The sequence below is a fragment of the Nerophis ophidion genome, linkage group LG20 (genome assembly GCF_033978795.1).
Source record: "Nerophis ophidion isolate RoL-2023_Sa linkage group LG20, RoL_Noph_v1.0, whole genome shotgun sequence".
In the NCBI taxonomy this organism is placed as follows: Eukaryota; Metazoa; Chordata; class Actinopteri; order Syngnathiformes; family Syngnathidae; genus Nerophis; species Nerophis ophidion.
Genome location: NC_084630.1, coordinates 28342790 through 28350023, shown reverse-complemented (window position 1 = coordinate 28350023; position 7234 = coordinate 28342790). Strand labels below are relative to the sequence as shown.

Sequence of the window (7234 nt, the reverse complement as noted above, 5' to 3'; positions counted from 1 at the left end):
TTTAGTTTCGTTCTGCATAGCCTTCCCTAAGCTTCAATGCCTTATCTTAGTGGCACTCACCTTTTGTTTATTTTTGGTTTAAGCATTAGACACCTTTATAACCTTTAGTTTGCCTCCCGCTGTTTCCGACATCTACAAAGCAATTAGCTACCAGCTTCCACCTAATGATATAGTTTGGTATAACATGGTTACTCTGCTGAGGTCTAGACAGCACCGACACTCAACAACAACAACACATACTTGGCAGACTATAATTAGTGGTTTGCAAAAAATATTTTTAACCCAAATAGGTGAAATTAGATAATCCTCCACGGCACACCAGACAGTTTTTAACGGCACAGTGGTTGAAAAACACTGCACTGCAGTACTGACAAAGTGTATTACCCATCTGTTTTTTTACCGTTTCACAACTTTTTGGCACAAGTTGTCATTTTATAACAAGGAACTGAATGTAACAAATCACAAGTGTGTGATCCATTAATGGACCAATACACGTCCTAGTTTGATGAGGATTGGTATTTAAACATTCCACATTTGAGCTCATCAGACAGCACCTAAGAATTGATCAACATTATCTCGTCATTTTGAGGCTTCAAAAGGAATGTTCTCAGAGACAAGTAGCCACTGATCTTTGATTGTCAACAGCAGGATTGCAACAGAGATACAGACTGGAAGAGTCAAATAAAGGCATACTGCATAAAATGCAGTGTTCCCATACATTTATTGGTGAAAAGTTGTTGTTCCAACTCTGTACAGTGGATAATACTGTAACTCCACTCGGGATGGGTGATATATATTGTTGCCTCCTCTGATGATGACATATATTAAAATGTATTATTTGCTATATAACTCAAACCATTTCAAAATGGGTTACAAAGGCTCCTAATTTGGCTGCTGACATATGCGGTAACATCCATCCATCCATCCATTTTCTACCGCTTATTCCCTTTCGGGGTCGCGGGGGGCGCTGGCGCCTATCTCAGCTACAATCGGGCGGAAGGCGGGGTACACCCTGGACAAGTCGCCACCTCATCGCAGGGCCAACACAGATAGACAGACAACATTCACACTCACATTCACACACTAGGGCCAATTTAGTGTTGCCAATCAACCTATCCCCAGGTGCATGTCTTTAGAAGTGGAAGTGCGGTAACATATTGTGTAATTTCCAGTTGTAGTATTTTCTCAAAACTATCGGTATTATTTATATAGTTGCTAATTTACTGTTAATAACTGTTAACTTTACTTTGTAACATGTTTCTATCTACACTTCTGTTAAAATGTAATACACATTTATTTTTCTGTTTTGTTTGGGTACTTCAAATTAGTTTTGGCGATACTATAAATGTGGGTATCGATCAAATTAAGTAGCTAAAAGGGCAGTATTTTGCACACCAATGCTGATGCTGATAATTCAGATTTTCAACATCATTGAATGATGACATTTATTATCAAATTTATAAATCAGACAAAAACAGGACAGCGGTAAAAGAATATCAAAAAATATTAAACTTATTTCCTACTATTGGCTCTAATTTAGGGCTGGGCAATATATTGATATACTCGATATATAACAGGTTTGTCTCTGTGCGATATAGAAAATGACTATATCGTGATATTCCAGTATACGTTCTCACGCAGTTGCTTTTAGCTGGTGGCATTACACTACAGGCTCTTCTCACTCTTTGTTGTGTCTCCTCACAGAAACACAAAACACATACGTATACGCCCTCGCGGAGCAGAGAGGTAGTGGCACGGGTAACGTTAGCTGTGGTGCGAGTGGTAATACGAGAGAAAGAAGGTGCGAATCTGGTAACAAATGAAGGAAGAATTAATTCCCAAGAAAAACAGCTGGGGGTCCATTGTAGTTATATTTTTATAGGTATTATTATTTCTGTGACTGTAAATTGTTTGCTTGTTTTCTTATTGAAGCTTTAATTTTTTTCTGTATTGTGTAGTTATAATTATATGCTTTTTCTTGTAATTGAATTGAGTTTGTGGATCCAAGGAAGACTTGTGGGTTGTTGTGGCAACCAGCTAATGGGGATCCTTAAAAAAAATCAAATCAAATCGTCTGGGGTTGGTTTGGTTTCAAGTGGGAATATGTCGAACAGACAACCGTAATATGTCAAGTGTGGGGCAAAAGCGTTGCTACAAAAAGTACCATTACTGCTAATATGTAGCATAATGAAAAGTCACCTGCTAGAGAATGAAGAGCGATTACTCTGCATGTCAACATCTCTGTCAGTGCCACACCAACAAAATGCCAAGGCAACCATTTCCACATCAACACCATATGAAAAAAATAGTCAACAACAGAAGAAGATAACGTAAGCAGTAACCTACCACATAGTGAAGGACATACTTAATTTCCTACTATGCAGCTCCTTTTTATTTGACACTTATTGAAATATCTTGTGTGACATCATGCACTACAGTGCATGTTATTTGTTTTAAACTATCGTAGTGGCCTTCTGTACAAAAAGTGCACTTTAATTTAGTGCGGTTTTGATATGTCATCTTAGTGACATCATGCACAAAAGTGCACTAAAACTTGTTTTAAAAAGTCTCTGACAATCTTGCAATTTTTGTTTTGAAATGACATGAATGTTTGTGCCACTGCTTGATAGCTGTTTGATAAATACACTTTTGGTCAATTGACTTAGTTGTGATTTCCCTCACCGCATGAATGTTTAAAATGAGCATATATTAATGCAGTATGAACAAGCATGTTTTGATGAAGACACAGAATCATCATATTGGTGTGATTATATGCATAAAGTGTTCATTCAAGGCTAAAATATTGAGATACATATCGTGTATCGTGACATGGCCCAAAAATATCGAGATATTCAAAAAAGGCTATATCGCCCAGCCCTACTCTGATTTAAATCTCCCCCCTCCCCCTAAAATCTTTGTGTTAAGGGACTTATATCCTGAGCTGGTAAACAACAACAAAAACAATAAAACCACTATAACCAACTGGAAGTATCAGCCATATTCTAATACTTTACTTGCAATTGTTATTGTCGATATTTCTATTGACACGCCTTCAAGACTTCTAGTTTGCGTTTAGCATATCCTTCTACGATGTGTAATATAGAATGTTGAGCTATTCCTTGTCCTCCACTGACGAGAAAAGGAAAAAAAAAATAGTTTATTTGTTACGGCGTGAGTGCAGGCCGCTGTGCATTCCTCGGCGCCCTCTATTGAGCGCACCGCACCGCTGGGCACGTTCCTACTGTTACAGTTCAAACACCTGCCGCCTCTCACTCTGCTGTGTGCGCCTCGGGACAAGCCCACGGGTGTTCCTCTCTTGCAGGGCGGCTGCACGCAGTTTGCAATCAACACACGCTGATGAGACTCCTGCCGTCTTAAGCCAGCGTGTCCTGTGTTCCAGTGCCAGAACGTAGCTACTTGTACATGGTCAGCTGTAAACAACGCTAGCTTCCCAGCATATGTGCTTCCTCGCTCCTTGTGTTTTGCCGCCGTTTTGTTGAGTTAAGTTTATTTCGAACATGCAAGCATACAACAAGATACATCACAATTTCCAGTTTCCCCCTTCTACATGTTCGAAAAGGAGTAGGAAGAAGCAGAGCATATTTAATCCTACCCCTTTTCCTTTACATAACAGCTAAAACTTTTGTTCACTTCCTCCACATGTAAGTGTTAAAAAACAACAACATTAGGATTTGTACATTCTCAGAATGTGCTTCTTCTATTTTTAAACACAGAAAATTATTTTAAGTTATCGTGCAGGGATTTTACTTGGGAGTAGATTTTTCTCCATGTGGCCCTCGATCTTGAGTTTGACACCCCGGCTTTAGTCGTTCAACAGTCCGGGGTCTCCGCTGTCGTATTTTACGCTTCATAATGCGCCACACATTTTCGATGGGAAACAGGTCTGGACTGCAGGCAGGCCAGGAAAGTACCCGCACTCTTTTACTACGAAGCCACGCTGTTGTAACACGTGGCTTGGCATTGTCTTGCTGAAATAAGCAGGGGCGTTCATGATAACGTTGCTTGGATGACAACATATTATGCTCCAAAGCCTGTATGGACCATTAAACATTAATGGTGCCTTCACAGATGTGTAAGTTACTCATGCCTTGGGCACTAATGCACCCCCATACCATCACAGATGCTGGCTTTTGAACTCCACGCCTATAAACAATCCGGATGTTTATCTTCATCTTTGTTCCGGAGGACACCACGTCCACAGTTTCCAAATATAATTTGAAATGTGGACTCGTCAGACCACAGAACACTTTTCCACTTTGCATCAGTCCATTTTAGATGAGCTCGGGCCCACCGAAGCGCCTTGGTGTTGTTGATAAATGGGTTTTGCTTTGCATAGCAGAGTTTTAACTTGCACTTACAGATGGAAAAAACAACTGTAGTTACTGACAGTGGTTTTATGAAGTGTTCCTGAGCCCATGTGGTGATATCCTTTACACACTGATGTCTGTTTTTGATGCAGCCTGAAGGATCCATTTACGGTCTGTAATACCATCGCTTACGTACGGTGATTTCTCCAGATTCCCTGAACCTTCTGATGATTTTACGGACCGTAGATGGTAAAATCCCTAAATTCCTTGCAATAGCTCGTTGAGAAATGTTGTTCTAAAACTGTTCGACAATTTGCTTACAAATTGGTGACCCTCGCCTCATCCTTCTTTGTGAATTACTTAGCATTTCATGGAAGCTGCTTTTATACCCAATCAGGGCACCCACCTGTTCCCATTTAGCCTGCACACCTCTGGGATGTTCCAAATAAGTGTTTGATGAAATTTCTCAAATTTATGAGTATTTATTGCCACCTTTCCCAACTTCTTTGTCACGTGTTGCTGGCATCAAAGTCGAAAGTTAATGATTACTTGCAAAAAAAAATGTTTATCCATTTGAACATCAAATATGTTGTCCGTGTAGCAAATGGGTTGAAAATGATTTGCAAATCATTGTATTCCGTTTATATTTTACATCTAACACAATTTCCCAACTCATATGGAAACGGGGTTTGTACATAGGTATCGGTTGATATCGGAATCGGTAATTAAGAGTTGGACGGCAACAAAAGCCATTACCGGACATCTCTAATTATTAGGGTAGGTTCTGTACCTACCCTTATAATACCTCATGCTATAAGATATTATTAGGGTAGGTACAGCATCAAAATATATTACATTCATTTTAATAACAGGCCCTATTGCCCAAATTGGGCTTTTCAAGGGGTTAGTGCATCTGCCTCACAATACGAAGGTCCTGCAGTCTTGGGTTGAATCCCAGGCTCGAGATCTTTCTGTGTGGAGTTTGCATGTTCTTCCCGTGACTGCGTGGGTTCCCTCTGGGTACTCCAGCTCCCTCCCACCTCCAAAGACATGCACCTGGAGATAGGTTGATTGGCAACACTAAATGGTCCCTAGTGTGTGAATGTGAGTGTGAATGTTGTCTATCTGTGTTGGCCCTGCGATGTGGTGGCGACTTGTCCAGGGTGTAAACCACCTTACGCCCGATTGTAACTGAGATAGGCACCAGCGCCCCCCGCAACCCCAAAAGGGAATAAGCGGCAGGAAATGGGTGGATGGAGGTAGGCAACATGCATGAAACATTGTGTTAGCCATGTAACTTGTCATCAACTTTCATTTGGTTAATAACATCATGCATGACACAAGATGTGTGGGATGGGATGCCAACCAGTTAACGTTACTTTGTTTGACAATGTATGTTAATTTACGTGTAAGTGTGCGAAATAAACACAATATAACGTTGGACGTGTGCACCTTTTAGCATTGCTAACAGTCGATTGCATTATATCTGACTAATGCTAGCTAGCTAAAGCCTGGCCAGACAAGGTTGTTATCATCAACGTAGCGAGCTTCGACGACAGAACGGTTGACATGGACGCACTTACACGCGTGTTGCGTTATGATTATATAGATTCTAAGAGCGTCTTCAAATTCTTACCTCACTTTCAATGTATGGAGTGTGTATGTCGCTCATAAATCCTTCACACAGCACTAGCTTCTGCTAGCATGCTGCTAACTCTCCCGCCTCCTAGTGGTCGCCAGTGTCCCTGCACCCAAACATGGCAACAATAATACTCGACAGCAGGGGTCACCAACGCGGTGCCCGCGGGCACCAAGTCGCCCGTAAGGACCAGATGAGTCGCCCGTAAGGACCAGATGAGTCGCCCGCTGGCCTGTTCTAAAAATAGATCAAATAGCAGCACTTACCAGTGAGCTGCCTCAATTTTTTTTTTATTTACTAGCAAGCTGGTCTCGCTTTGCTCGACATTTTTAATTCTAAGAGAGACAAAACTTTAATAGAATTGGAAAATCCAAGAAAATATTTTAAAGACTTGGTCTTCACTTGTTTGAATAAATGTTTTAATGTTTTTACTTTGCTTCTTATAACTTTCAGAAAGACAATTTTAGAGAAAAAAATACAGCGTTAAAAATTGTTTTAGGATTTTTAAACACATACACCTTTTTACCTTTTAAATTCCTTCCTCTTCTTTCCTGACAATTTAAATCAATGTTCAAATATTTTTTTTTATTGTAAAGAATAATAAATACATTTTAATTTGATTCTTAATTTTAGATTCAGTTTTTTCGACGAAGAATATTTGTGAAATATTTCTTCAAACATTTTATGATTAAAATTTAAAAAAGATATTCTCGCAAATCTAGAAAATCTGAAGAATCAAATTTAAATCGTATGTCAAAGTCTTTTGAATTTCTTTTAAAATGTTTGTTCAGGAAAATCTAAAAGAAATAACGATTTGTCTTTGTTAGAAATATAGCTTGGTCCAATTTGTTATATATTCTAAAAAAGTGCAGATTGGATTTTATACTATTTAAAACATGTCATCAAAATTCTAAAATTAATCTTAATCAGGAAAAACTACTAACAATGTTCCATAAATTCTTCTTCGAGTTTTTTCAAAAAGATTCGAATTAGCTAGATTTTCTCTTAATTTTGGAGGGGGATGAATTTTGAATTTTAAAGAGTCGAAATTGAAGATAAACTATGTTTCAAAATTTATATTTCATTTATTTTGTGTTTTCTCCTCCGTTCAATTAAAGGCCTACTGAAACCCACTACTACCCACCTGATAGTTTATATATCAATGATGAAATATTAACATTGCAACACATGCCAATACGGCCTTTTTGTTTACTAAATTACAATCTAAAAATTCCCGGGAATCTTGTCTTCGAAATGTCGTGTAATG

General features: G+C 39.0%; 1 protein-coding gene across 4 annotated transcripts in view; it reads right to left on the bottom strand.

Annotated features, from left to right (window-relative positions):
- Positions 1-6118, bottom strand: part of armh3 (armadillo like helical domain containing 3) — a 52787-nt gene extending 46669 nt beyond the window's left edge. For 3 of the 4 annotated variants that reach the window (XM_061880912.1, XM_061880914.1, XM_061880916.1), the window contains exon 1: positions 5965-6118. The gene's annotated coding sequence lies outside the window, so the exon portion shown is untranslated. The remainder of the gene's footprint in view (positions 1-5964) is intronic. The other variant, XM_061880913.1, reaches the window with a different exon arrangement.
- Between the last annotated feature and the right edge of the window lie 1116 nt (positions 6119-7234).